This window comes from Schistocerca americana, chromosome 8 (genome assembly GCF_021461395.2).
Source record: "Schistocerca americana isolate TAMUIC-IGC-003095 chromosome 8, iqSchAmer2.1, whole genome shotgun sequence".
NCBI classification, from domain to species: Eukaryota; Metazoa; Arthropoda; class Insecta; order Orthoptera; family Acrididae; genus Schistocerca; species Schistocerca americana.
Window position 1 is genome coordinate 69,686,512 of NC_060126.1, and position 12,808 is coordinate 69,699,319.

The 12,808-nt window shown below is 50.8% G+C and overlaps 14 non-coding genes across 14 annotated transcripts; 7 read left to right on the forward strand and 7 right to left on the reverse strand.

Moving 5' to 3' along the window:
- Positions 1-425: 425 nt before the first annotated feature.
- Trnae-uuc lies at positions 426-497 on the reverse strand. The gene has a single exon. It is a non-coding gene; the product is annotated as a tRNA-Glu (tRNA).
- Positions 498-1,136: 639 nt separating this feature from the next.
- Positions 1,137-1,208, forward strand: Trnag-ccc. The gene has a single exon. It is a non-coding gene; the product is annotated as a tRNA-Gly (tRNA).
- Positions 1,209-2,224: 1,016 nt separating this feature from the next.
- Trnae-uuc lies at positions 2,225-2,296 on the reverse strand. Its single transcript has one exon. It is a non-coding gene; the product is annotated as a tRNA-Glu (tRNA).
- A 639-nt stretch (positions 2,297-2,935) lies between these two features.
- Trnag-ccc lies at positions 2,936-3,007 on the forward strand. Its single transcript has one exon. It is a non-coding gene; the product is annotated as a tRNA-Gly (tRNA).
- Positions 3,008-4,023: 1,016 nt separating this feature from the next.
- Positions 4,024-4,095, reverse strand: Trnae-uuc. Its single transcript has one exon. It is a non-coding gene; the product is annotated as a tRNA-Glu (tRNA).
- Positions 4,096-4,734: 639 nt separating this feature from the next.
- On the forward strand, positions 4,735-4,806 carry Trnag-ccc. The gene has a single exon. It is a non-coding gene; the product is annotated as a tRNA-Gly (tRNA).
- Positions 4,807-5,822: 1,016 nt separating this feature from the next.
- Trnae-uuc lies at positions 5,823-5,894 on the reverse strand. Its single transcript has one exon. It is a non-coding gene; the product is annotated as a tRNA-Glu (tRNA).
- A 639-nt stretch (positions 5,895-6,533) lies between these two features.
- Positions 6,534-6,605, forward strand: Trnag-ccc. Its single transcript has one exon. It is a non-coding gene; the product is annotated as a tRNA-Gly (tRNA).
- A 1,016-nt stretch (positions 6,606-7,621) lies between these two features.
- On the reverse strand, positions 7,622-7,693 carry Trnae-uuc. The gene has a single exon. It is a non-coding gene; the product is annotated as a tRNA-Glu (tRNA).
- Positions 7,694-8,332: 639 nt separating this feature from the next.
- On the forward strand, positions 8,333-8,404 carry Trnag-ccc. The gene has a single exon. It is a non-coding gene; the product is annotated as a tRNA-Gly (tRNA).
- A 1,016-nt stretch (positions 8,405-9,420) lies between these two features.
- Positions 9,421-9,492, reverse strand: Trnae-uuc. Its single transcript has one exon. It is a non-coding gene; the product is annotated as a tRNA-Glu (tRNA).
- A 639-nt stretch (positions 9,493-10,131) lies between these two features.
- Trnag-ccc lies at positions 10,132-10,203 on the forward strand. Its single transcript has one exon. It is a non-coding gene; the product is annotated as a tRNA-Gly (tRNA).
- Positions 10,204-11,220: 1,017 nt separating this feature from the next.
- Trnae-uuc lies at positions 11,221-11,292 on the reverse strand. Its single transcript has one exon. It is a non-coding gene; the product is annotated as a tRNA-Glu (tRNA).
- Positions 11,293-11,931: 639 nt separating this feature from the next.
- Positions 11,932-12,003, forward strand: Trnag-ccc. Its single transcript has one exon. It is a non-coding gene; the product is annotated as a tRNA-Gly (tRNA).
- The last annotated feature ends 805 nt before the right edge of the window (positions 12,004-12,808 follow it).

Consider the following 12,808-nt stretch of genomic DNA (forward strand, 5'->3'; position numbering starts at 1 on the left):
ACGTCTGCTTAACTTCATTAATCGAAAGTGAGCTAGCCGTTGGCAACCCCTTAGCGAAACGTTGAGACTTCTAGCTGGATGTGCACATCATTTAGAATCTGCCTGGCAGAATCTCGCAGGAGACAGCATTTCCTATCAGGGGAGAAAATGGAATGGCCCGTGGAGGGATTGAACCCATGACCGACGCGTTACTAGCACGACGCTATAGCCCACTGAGCTAACGGGCAGTGCAACACTGTCGCATCAGCAGTCCAAAACGGCAATACCGTCTCCTCTCCCTTCAAAACGGCCCCTCTATTAACGTGAGGATGTATCTCTTTTTCTTGACTTTCTCTCACCTTATACTTGGAACCCAGAGCAGCAGCTCCACGAAGACGAAAAACGGCCGTGAGAAGTTTTCTCATCTCAGCCCCGAAACCTTCACGTTCAGGTACCGGGAATCGAACCCGGGCCTCCTGGGTGAAAGCTAGGTATCCTAGCCACTAGACCATACCGGACATACCTCAACGATCCACTACGTGTGTATGCGTCCAGAAATACTTCTCCTCCACGCAACTTTAGGGCCGAACCTGGCGCCAACGCTGAACTCTGTCCGCCACCACGATCCCGCTTACTCACTCCCAAAGCGCGCAAGTCATACTAGGCAATCATCGCTTTCAGTCTCGAGTGCAACTAGTAAAACTGTAATTAGTAATAACTGGAAACAAACACACGTTGACACAAAGTAGCCTAGGTGGTAATAAACGGCAAACACGGCCTTACCTCGCAAAAGCTATGCTGTGCCTTTCACCGTCGTGGACAGAAAATGAGAAGGCTGAGTTGAGGATAGAACGTACGCCCTTAAGATAATGACACGCACAGCCCACTGCGCCACCGAGGCATACAGGAATATTCGCCACCGCAGCCTCACTAAGAAGTTCTAATTTCAGAATTGTTTTCCCACCATGCCGTACATGAAAGGGTGGATTACTCGGCGGAAGTCAATGCTGCGTCTAGTTACAGTGCATCGCCCTGGAAGCAACGTGGTATCGCGTTCCGATGTGCTGGAGGGCAGAGGTGCCGCTGCAGGGTCGCTTGAGCCTCTGGTGGCAGCAGGGGCGACAACGCACCGCGACACAGGAAGCCTGCAACGCAATGCGGTGGTGGTGTAACGGACAGCATGGTTGCTTCCCAAGCAGTTGATCCGGGTTCGATTCCCGGCCATCGCAGGAGGATTGTCATTTTCGCGTAGCGCAATAGTGTGTGTTCAAGACCATGCGATCCTCGAAATTGCCACGCGTCGCGGCACAGGTAGTATCTCCTCGTCTGCTGCCTCGTTCCAGCTAAGTGGATTGATTTCACTTCATCGTGTGCCGACTTGGCCCGACTTTGCTCGACTGCCGCTCGCTGCCGCTCGGCGGTGGGGCCGATATGACAGGAGAAGTACGACAATCGGCTGCGAGAAATAAAGTAATCAGGAGTACTTTTCCTTTTCAATACGAAAAGCTAAAGTTTCATTTACAAATTTCGGAAATCTTACTGCTTCGCCACAGTGTTATCTACAAATTTGAGAAATTATCTGTTGATTCGTACGGTTCTGTTATTGCCAAAGTCGTTCTTGCACTTTCCTTGCGCTCTTTTTGCAAACAGCGTCATTAAATTTTCGGTCATATGTTCGTTAACGTAATTTAAATTGCTTAGGGAGGCATCATAGCACGTCAACACTGTAGCACAAAAGGAGGAGGGTGGGGGTGTAAATGGAAGGGTCCAATAGCACGCAGAGTTCCCGGACGATCACCCATCCACTCACTAACCACGCAAACGTCTGCTTAACTTCATTAATCGAAAGTGAGCTGGCCGTTGGCAACCCCTTAGCGAAACGTTCAGACTTCTAGCTGGATGTGCACATCATTTAGAATCTGCCTGGCAGAGTCTCGCAGGAGGCAGCATTTCCTATTAGGGGAGAAAATGGAATGGCCCGTGGAGGGAAGGAACCCATGACCTATGCATTACTAGCACGACGCTACAGCCCACTGAGCTAACGGGCAATGCAACAGTGTCGCATCAGCAGTCCAAAACCGCAAAACCGTCTCCTCTCCCTTCAAAACAGCCCCGCCATTAACGTGAGGATGTATCTCTTTTCCTTGACTTTCTCTCACCTTATACTTGGAACCCAGAGCAGCAGCTCCACGAAGACGAAAAACGGCCGTGAGAAGTTTTCTCATCTCAGCCCCGAGAATTCACGTTCAGGTACCGGGAATCGAACCCGGGCCTCCTGGGTGAAAGCCAGGTATCCTAGCCACTAGACCATACCGGACACACCTCAACGATCCACTACGTGTGTATGCGTCCAGAAATACGTCTCCTCCACGCAACTTTAGGGCCGAATCTGGCGCCAACGCTGAACTCTGTCCGCCACCACGATCCCGCTTACTCACTCCCAAAGCGCGCAAGTCATACTAGGCAAACATCGCTTTCAGTCTCGAGTGCAACTAGCAAAACTGTAATTAGTAATAACTGGAAACAAACACACGTTGACGCAAAGTAGCCTAGGTGGTAATAAACGGCAAATACGGCCTTACCTCGCAAAAGCTATGCTGTGCCTTTCACCGTCGTGGAGAGAAAATGAGATGGCTGAGTTGAGGATAGAACGTACGCCCTTAAGATAATGACATGCGCAGCCCACTGCGCCACCGAGGCATACAGGAATACTCGCCACCGCAGCCTCACTAAGAAGTTCTAATTTCAGAATTGTTTTCCCACCATGCCGTACATGAAAGGGTGGATTTCTCGGCGGAAGTCAATGCTGCGTCTAGTTACAGTGCATCGCCCTGGAAGCAACGTGGCACCGCGTTCCGATGTGCCGGCGGGCAGAGCGCCTGCAGCAGGGTCGCTTGATCCTCTGGTGGCAGCAGGGGCGACAACACACCGCGACACAGGAAGCCTGCAGCGCAATGCGGTGGTGGTGTAACGGTCAGCATGGTTGCTTCCCAAGCAGTTGATCCGTGTTCGATTCCCGGCCACCGCAGGAGGATTGTCATTTTTGCGTAGCGCAATAGTGTGTGTTCTAGACCATGCGATCCTCGAAATTGCCACGTGTCGCGGCACAGGTAGTATCTCCTCGTCTCCTGCCTCGTTCCAGCTAAGTGGATTGATTTCACTTCATCGTGTGCCGACTTGGCCCGACTTTGCTCGACTGCCGCTCGCTGCCGCTCGGCGGTGGGGCCGATATGACAGGAGAAGTACGACAATCGGCTGCGAGAAATAAAGTAATCAAGAGTACTTTTCCTTTTCAATACGAAAAGCTAAACTTTCATTTACAAATTTCGGAAATCTCACTGCTTCGCCACAGTGTTATCTACAAATTTGAGAAATTATCTGTTGATTCGTACGGTTCTGTTATTGCCAAAGTCGTTCTTGCACTTTCCTTGCGCTCTTTTTGCAAACAGCGTCATTAAATTTTCGGTCATATGTTCGTTAACGTAATTTAAATTGCTTAGGGAGGCATCATAGCACGTCAACACTGTAGCACAAAAGGAGGAGGGTGGGGGTGTAAATGGAAGGGTCCAATAGCACGCAGAGTTCCCGGACGATCACCCATCCACTCACTAACCACGCAAACGTCTGCTTAACTTCATTAATCGAAAGTGAGCTGGCCGTTGGCAACCCCTTAGCGAAACGTTCAGACTTCTAGCTGGATGTGCACATCATTTAGAATCTGCCTGGCAGAGTCTCGCAGGAGGCAGCATTTCCTATTAGGGGAGAAAATGGAATGGCCCGTGGAGGGAAGGAACCCATGACCTATGCATTACTAGCACGACGCTACAGCCCACTGAGCTAACGGGCAATGCAACAGTGTCGCATCAGCAGTCCAAAACCGCAAAACCGTCTCCTCTCCCTTCAAAACAGCCCCGCCATTAACGTGAGGATGTATCTCTTTTCCTTGACTTTCTCTCACCTTATACTTGGAACCCAGAGCAGCAGCTCCACGAAGACGAAAAACGGCCGTGAGAAGTTTTCTCATCTCAGCCCCGAGAATTCACGTTCAGGTACCGGGAATCGAACCCGGGCCTCCTGGGTGAAAGCCAGGTATCCTAGCCACTAGACCATACCGGACACACCTCAACGATCCACTACGTGTGTATGCGTCCAGAAATACGTCTCCTCCACGCAACTTTAGGGCCGAATCTGGCGCCAACGCTGAACTCTGTCCGCCACCACGATCCCGCTTACTCACTCCCAAAGCGCGCAAGTCATACTAGGCAAACATCGCTTTCAGTCTCGAGTGCAACTAGCAAAACTGTAATTAGTAATAACTGGAAACAAACACACGTTGACGCAAAGTAGCCTAGGTGGTAATAAACGGCAAATACGGCCTTACCTCGCAAAAGCTATGCTGTGCCTTTCACCGTCGTGGAGAGAAAATGAGATGGCTGAGTTGAGGATAGAACGTACGCCCTTAAGATAATGACATGCGCAGCCCACTGCGCCACCGAGGCATACAGGAATACTCGCCACCGCAGCCTCACTAAGAAGTTCTAATTTCAGAATTGTTTTCCCACCATGCCGTACATGAAAGGGTGGATTTCTCGGCGGAAGTCAATGCTGCGTCTAGTTACAGTGCATCGCCCTGGAAGCAACGTGGCACCGCGTTCCGATGTGCCGGCGGGCAGAGCGCCTGCAGCAGGGTCGCTTGATCCTCTGGTGGCAGCAGGGGCGACAACACACCGCGACACAGGAAGCCTGCAGCGCAATGCGGTGGTGGTGTAACGGTCAGCATGGTTGCTTCCCAAGCAGTTGATCCGTGTTCGATTCCCGGCCACCGCAGGAGGATTGTCATTTTTGCGTAGCGCAATAGTGTGTGTTCTAGACCATGCGATCCTCGAAATTGCCACGTGTCGCGGCACAGGTAGTATCTCCTCGTCTCCTGCCTCGTTCCAGCTAAGTGGATTGATTTCACTTCATCGTGTGCCGACTTGGCCCGACTTTGCTCGACTGCCGCTCGCTGCCGCTCGGCGGTGGGGCCGATATGACAGGAGAAGTACGACAATCGGCTGCGAGAAATAAAGTAATCAAGAGTACTTTTCCTTTTCAATACGAAAAGCTAAACTTTCATTTACAAATTTCGGAAATCTCACTGCTTCGCCACAGTGTTATCTACAAATTTGAGAAATTATCTGTTGATTCGTACGGTTCTGTTATTGCCAAAGTCGTTCTTGCACTTTCCTTGCGCTCTTTTTGCAAACAGCGTCATTAAATTTTCGGTCATATGTTCGTTAACGTAATTTAAATTGCTTAGGGAGGCATCATAGCACGTCAACACTGTAGCACAAAAGGAGGAGGGTGGGGGTGTAAATGGAAGGGTCCAATAGCACGCAGAGTTCCCGGACGATCACCCATCCACTCACTAACCACGCAAACGTCTGCTTAACTTCATTAATCGAAAGTGAGCTGGCCGTTGGCAACCCCTTAGCGAAACGTTCAGACTTCTAGCTGGATGTGCACATCATTTAGAATCTGCCTGGCAGAGTCTCGCAGGAGGCAGCATTTCCTATTAGGGGAGAAAATGGAATGGCCCGTGGAGGGAAGGAACCCATGACCTATGCATTACTAGCACGACGCTACAGCCCACTGAGCTAACGGGCAATGCAACAGTGTCGCATCAGCAGTCCAAAACCGCAAAACCGTCTCCTCTCCCTTCAAAACAGCCCCGCCATTAACGTGAGGATGTATCTCTTTTCCTTGACTTTCTCTCACCTTATACTTGGAACCCAGAGCAGCAGCTCCACGAAGACGAAAAACGGCCGTGAGAAGTTTTCTCATCTCAGCCCCGAGAATTCACGTTCAGGTACCGGGAATCGAACCCGGGCCTCCTGGGTGAAAGCCAGGTATCCTAGCCACTAGACCATACCGGACACACCTCAACGATCCACTACGTGTGTATGCGTCCAGAAATACGTCTCCTCCACGCAACTTTAGGGCCGAATCTGGCGCCAACGCTGAACTCTGTCCGCCACCACGATCCCGCTTACTCACTCCCAAAGCGCGCAAGTCATACTAGGCAAACATCGCTTTCAGTCTCGAGTGCAACTAGCAAAACTGTAATTAGTAATAACTGGAAACAAACACACGTTGACGCAAAGTAGCCTAGGTGGTAATAAACGGCAAATACGGCCTTACCTCGCAAAAGCTATGCTGTGCCTTTCACCGTCGTGGAGAGAAAATGAGATGGCTGAGTTGAGGATAGAACGTACGCCCTTAAGATAATGACATGCGCAGCCCACTGCGCCACCGAGGCATACAGGAATACTCGCCACCGCAGCCTCACTAAGAAGTTCTAATTTCAGAATTGTTTTCCCACCATGCCGTACATGAAAGGGTGGATTTCTCGGCGGAAGTCAATGCTGCGTCTAGTTACAGTGCATCGCCCTGGAAGCAACGTGGCACCGCGTTCCGATGTGCCGGCGGGCAGAGCGCCTGCAGCAGGGTCGCTTGATCCTCTGGTGGCAGCAGAGGCGACAACACACCGCGACACAGGAAGCCTGCAGCGCAATGCGGTGGTGGTGTAACGGTCAGCATGGTTGCTTCCCAAGCAGTTGATCCGTGTTCGATTCCCGGCCACCGCAGGAGGATTGTCATTTTTGCGTAGCGCAATAGTGTGTGTTCTAGACCATGCGATCCTCGAAATTGCCACGTGTCGCGGCACAGGTAGTATCTCCTCGTCTCCTGCCTCGTTCCAGCTAAGTGGATTGATTTCACTTCATCGTGTGCCGACTTGGCCCGACTTTGCTCGACTGCCGCTCGCTGCCGCTCGGCGGTGGGGCCGATATGACAGGAGAAGTACGACAATCGGCTGCGAGAAATAAAGTAATCAAGAGTACTTTTCCTTTTCAATACGAAAAGCTAAACTTTCATTTACAAATTTCGGAAATCTCACTGCTTCGCCACAGTGTTATCTACAAATTTGAGAAATTATCTGTTGATTCGTACGGTTCTGTTATTGCCAAAGTCGTTCTTGCACTTTCCTTGCGCTCTTTTTGCAAACAGCGTCATTAAATTTTCGGTCATATGTTCGTTAACGTAATTTAAATTGCTTAGGGAGGCATCATAGCACGTCAACACTGTAGCACAAAAGGAGGAGGGTGGGGGTGTAAATGGAAGGGTCCAATAGCACGCAGAGTTCCCGGACGATCACCCATCCACTCACTAACCACGCAAACGTCTGCTTAACTTCATTAATCGAAAGTGAGCTGGCCGTTGGCAACCCCTTAGCGAAACGTTCAGACTTCTAGCTGGATGTGCACATCATTTAGAATCTGCCTGGCAGAGTCTCGCAGGAGGCAGCATTTCCTATTAGGGGAGAAAATGGAATGGCCCGTGGAGGGAAGGAACCCATGACCTATGCATTACTAGCACGACGCTACAGCCCACTGAGCTAACGGGCAATGCAACAGTGTCGCATCAGCAGTCCAAAACCGCAAAACCGTCTCCTCTCCCTTCAAAACAGCCCCGCCATTAACGTGAGGATGTATCTCTTTTCCTTGACTTTCTCTCACCTTATACTTGGAACCCAGAGCAGCAGCTCCACGAAGACGAAAAACGGCCGTGAGAAGTTTTCTCATCTCAGCCCCGAGAATTCACGTTCAGGTACCGGGAATCGAACCCGGGCCTCCTGGGTGAAAGCCAGGTATCCTAGCCACTAGACCATACCGGACACACCTCAACGATCCACTACGTGTGTATGCGTCCAGAAATACGTCTCCTCCACGCAACTTTAGGGCCGAATCTGGCGCCAACGCTGAACTCTGTCCGCCACCACGATCCCGCTTACTCACTCCCAAAGCGCGCAAGTCATACTAGGCAAACATCGCTTTCAGTCTCGAGTGCAACTAGCAAAACTGTAATTAGTAATAACTGGAAACAAACACACGTTGACGCAAAGTAGCCTAGGTGGTAATAAACGGCAAATACGGCCTTACCTCGCAAAAGCTATGCTGTGCCTTTCACCGTCGTGGAGAGAAAATGAGATGGCTGAGTTGAGGATAGAACGTACGCCCTTAAGATAATGACATGCGCAGCCCACTGCGCCACCGAGGCATACAGGAATACTCGCCACCGCAGCCTCGCTAAGAAGTTCTAATTTCAGAATTGTTTTCCCACCATGCCGTACATGAAAGGGTGGATTTCTCGGCGGAAGTCAATGCTGCGTCTAGTTACAGTGCATCGCCCTGGAAGCAACGTGGCACCGCGTTCCGATGTGCCGGCGGGCAGAGCGCCTGCAGCAGGGTCGCTTGATCCTCTGGTGGCAGCAGGGGCGACAACACACCGCGACACAGGAAGCCTGCAGCGCAATGCGGTGGTGGTGTAACGGTCAGCATGGTTGCTTCCCAAGCAGTTGATCCGTGTTCGATTCCCGGCCACCGCAGGAGGATTGTCATTTTTGCGTAGCGCAATAGTGTGTGTTCTAGACCATGCGATCCTCGAAATTGCCACGTGTCGCGGCACAGGTAGTATCTCCTCGTCTCCTGCCTCGTTCCAGCTAAGTGGATTGATTTCACTTCATCGTGTGCCGACTTGGCCCGACTTTGCTCGACTGCCGCTCGCTGCCGCTCGGCGGTGGGGCCGATATGACAGGAGAAGTACGACAATCGGCTGCGAGAAATAAAGTAATCAAGAGTACTTTTCCTTTTCAATACGAAAAGCTAAACTTTCATTTACAAATTTCGGAAATCTCACTGCTTCGCCACAGTGTTATCTACAAATTTGAGAAATTATCTGTTGATTCGTACGGTTCTGTTATTGCCAAAGTCGTTCTTGCACTTTCCTTGCGCTCTTTTTGCAAACAGCGTCATTAAATTTTCGGTCATATGTTCGTTAACGTAATTTAAATTGCTTAGGGAGGCATCATAGCACGTCAACACTGTAGCACAAAAGGAGGAGGGTGGGGGTGTAAATGGAAGGGTCCAATAGCACGCAGAGTTCCCGGACGATCACCCATCCACTCACTAACCACGCAAACGTCTGCTTAACTTCATTAATCGAAAGTGAGCTGGCCGTTGGCAACCCCTTAGCGAAACGTTCAGACTTCTAGCTGGATGTGCACATCATTTAGAATCTGCCTGGCAGAGTCTCGCAGGAGGCAGCATTTCCTATTAGGGGAGAAAATGGAATGGCCCGTGGAGGGAAGGAACCCATGACCTATGCATTACTAGCACGACGCTACAGCCCACTGAGCTAACGGGCAATGCAACAGTGTCGCATCAGCAGTCCAAAACCGCAAAACCGTCTCCTCTCCCTTCAAAACAGCCCCGCCATTAACGTGAGGATGTATCTCTTTTCCTTGACTTTCTCTCACCTTATACTTGGAACCCAGAGCAGCAGCTCCACGAAGACGAAAAACGGCCGTGAGAAGTTTTCTCATCTCAGCCCCGAGAATTCACGTTCAGGTACCGGGAATCGAACCCGGGCCTCCTGGGTGAAAGCCAGGTATCCTAGCCACTAGACCATACCGGACACACCTCAACGATCCACTACGTGTGTATGCGTCCAGAAATACGTCTCCTCCACGCAACTTTAGGGCCGAATCTGGCGCCAACGCTGAACTCTGTCCGCCACCACGATCCCGCTTACTCACTCCCAAAGCGCGCAAGTCATACTAGGCAAACATCGCTTTCAGTCTCGAGTGCAACTAGCAAAACTGTAATTAGTAATAACTGGAAACAAACACACGTTGACGCAAAGTAGCCTAGGTGGTAATAAACGGCAAATACGGCCTTACCTCGCAAAAGCTATGCTGTGCCTTTCACCGTCGTGGAGAGAAAATGAGATGGCTGAGTTGAGGATAGAACGTACGCCCTTAAGATAATGACATGCGCAGCCCACTGCGCCACCGAGGCATACAGGAATACTCGCCACCGCAGCCTCACTAAGAAGTTCTAATTTCAGAATTGTTTTCCCACCATGCCGTACATGAAAGGGTGGATTTCTCGGCGGAAGTCAATGCTGCGTCTAGTTACAGTGCATCGCCCTGGAAGCAACGTGGCACCGCGTTCCGATGTGCCGGCGGGCAGAGCGCCTGCAGCAGGGTCGCTTGATCCTCTGGTGGCAGCAGGGGCGACAACACACCGCGACACAGGAAGCCTGCAGCGCAATGCGGTGGTGGTGTAACGGTCAGCATGGTTGCTTCCCAAGCAGTTGATCCGTGTTCGATTCCCGGCCACCGCAGGAGGATTGTCATTTTTGCGTAGCGCAATAGTGTGTGTTCTAGACCATGCGATCCTCGAAATTGCCACGTGTCGCGGCACAGGTAGTATCTCCTCGTCTCCTGCCTCGTTCCAGCTAAGTGGATTGATTTCACTTCATCGTGTGCCGACTTGGCCCGACTTTGCTCGACTGCCGCTCGCTGCCGCTCGGCGGTGGGGCCGATATGACAGGAGAAGTACGACAATCGGCTGCGAGAAATAAAGTAATCAAGAGTACTTTTCCTTTTCAATACGAAAAGCTAAACTTTCATTTACAAATTTCGGAAATCTCACTGCTTCGCCACAGTGTTATCTACAAATTTGAGAAATTATCTGTTGATTCGTACGGTTCTGTCATTGCCAAAGTCGTTCTTGCACTTTCCTTGCGCTCTTTTTGCAAACAGCGTCATTAAATTTTCGGTCATATGTTCGTTAACGTAATTTAAATTGCTTAGGGAGGCATCATAGCACGTCAACACTGTAGCACAAAAGGAGGAGGGTGGGGGTGTAAATGGAAGGGTCCAATAGCACGCAGAGTTCCCGGACGATCACCCATCCACTCACTAACCACGCAAACGTCTGCTTAACTTCATTAATCGAAAGTGAGCTGGCCGTTGGCAACCCCTTAGCGAAACGTTCAGACTTCTAGCTGGATGTGCACATCATTTAGAATCTGCCTGGCAGAGTCTCGCAGGAGGCAGCATTTCCTATTAGGGGAGAAAATGGAATGGCCCGTGGAGGGAAGGAACCCATGACCTATGCATTACTAGCACGACGCTACAGCCCACTGAGCTAACGGGCAATGCAACAGTGTCGCATCAGCAGTCCAAAACCGCAAAACCGTCTCCTCTCCCTTCAAAACAGCCCCGCCATTAACGTGAGGATGTATCTCTTTTCCTTGACTTTCTCTCACCTTATACTTGGAACCCAGAGCAGCAGCTCCACGAAGACGAAAAACGGCCGTGAGAAGTTTTCTCATCTCAGCCCCGAAACCTTCACGTTCAGGTACCGGGAATCGAACCCGGGCCTCCTGGGTGAAAGCCAGGTATCCTAGCCACTAGACCATACCGGACACACCTCAACGATCCACTACGTGTGTATGCGTCCAGAAATACGTCTCCTCCACGCAACTTTAGGGCCGAATCTGGCGCCAACGCTGAACTCTGTCCGCCACCACGATCCCGCTTACTCACTCCCAAAGCGCGCAAGTCATACTAGGCAAACATCGCTTTCAGTCTCGAGTGCAACTAGCAAAACTGTAATTAGTAATAACTGGAAACAAACACACGTTGACGCAAAGTAGCCTAGGTGGTAATAAACGGCAAATACGGCCTTACCTCGCAAAAGCTATGCTGTGCCTTTCACCGTCGTGGAGAGAAAATGAGATGGCTGAGTTGAGGATAGAACGTACGCCCTTAAGATAATGACATGCGCAGCCCACTGCGCCACCGAGGCATACAGGAATACTCGCCACCGCAGCCTCACTAAGAAGTTCTAATTTCAGAATTGTTTTCCCACCATGCCGTACATGAAAGGGTGGATTTCTCGGCGGAAGTCAATGCTGCGTCTAGTTACAGTGCATCGCCCTGGAAGCAACGTGGCACCGCGTTCCGATGTGCCGGCGGGCAGAGCGCCTGCAGCAGGGTCGCTTGATCCTCTGGTGGCAGCAGGGGCGACAACACACCGCGACACAGGAAGCCTGCAGCGCAATGCGGTGGTGGTGTAACGGTCAGCATGGTTGCTTCCCAAGCAGTTGATCCGTGTTCGATTCCCGGCCACCGCAGGAGGATTGTCATTTTTGCGTAGCGCAATAGTGTGTGTTCTAGACCATGCGATCCTCGAAATTGCCACGTGTCGCGGCACAGGTAGTATCTCCTCGTCTCCTGCCTCGTTCCAGCTAAGTGGATTGATTTCACTTCATCGTGTGCCGACTTGGCCCGACTTTGCTCGACTGCCGCTCGCTGCCGCTCGGCGGTGGGGCCGATATGACAGGAGAAGTACGACAATCGGCTGCGAGAAATAAAGTAATCAAGAGTACTTTTCCTTTTCAATACGAAAAGCTAAACTTTCATTTACAAATTTCGGAAATCTCACTGCTTCGCCACAGTGTTATCTACAAATTTGAGAAATTATCTGTTGATTCGTACGGTTCTGTTATTGCCAAAGTCGTTCTTGCACTTTCCTTGCGCTCTTTTTGCAAACAGCGTCATTAAATTTTCGGTCATATGTTCGTTAACGTAATTTAAATTGCTTAGGGAGGCATCATAGCACGTCAACACTGTAGCACAAAAGGAGGAGGGTGGGGGTGTAAATGGAAGGGTCCAATAGCACGCAGAGTTCCCGGACGATCACCCATCCACTCACTAACCACGCAAACGTCTGCTTAACTTCATTAATCGAAAGTGAGCTGGCCGTTGGCAACCCCTTAGCGAAACGTTCAGACTTCTAGCTGGATGTGCACATCATTTAGAATCTGCCTGGCAGAGTCTCGCAGGAGGCAGCATTTCCTATTAGGGGAGAAAATGGAATGGCCCGTGGAGGGAAGGAACCCATGACCTATGCATTACTAGCACGACGCTACAGCCCAC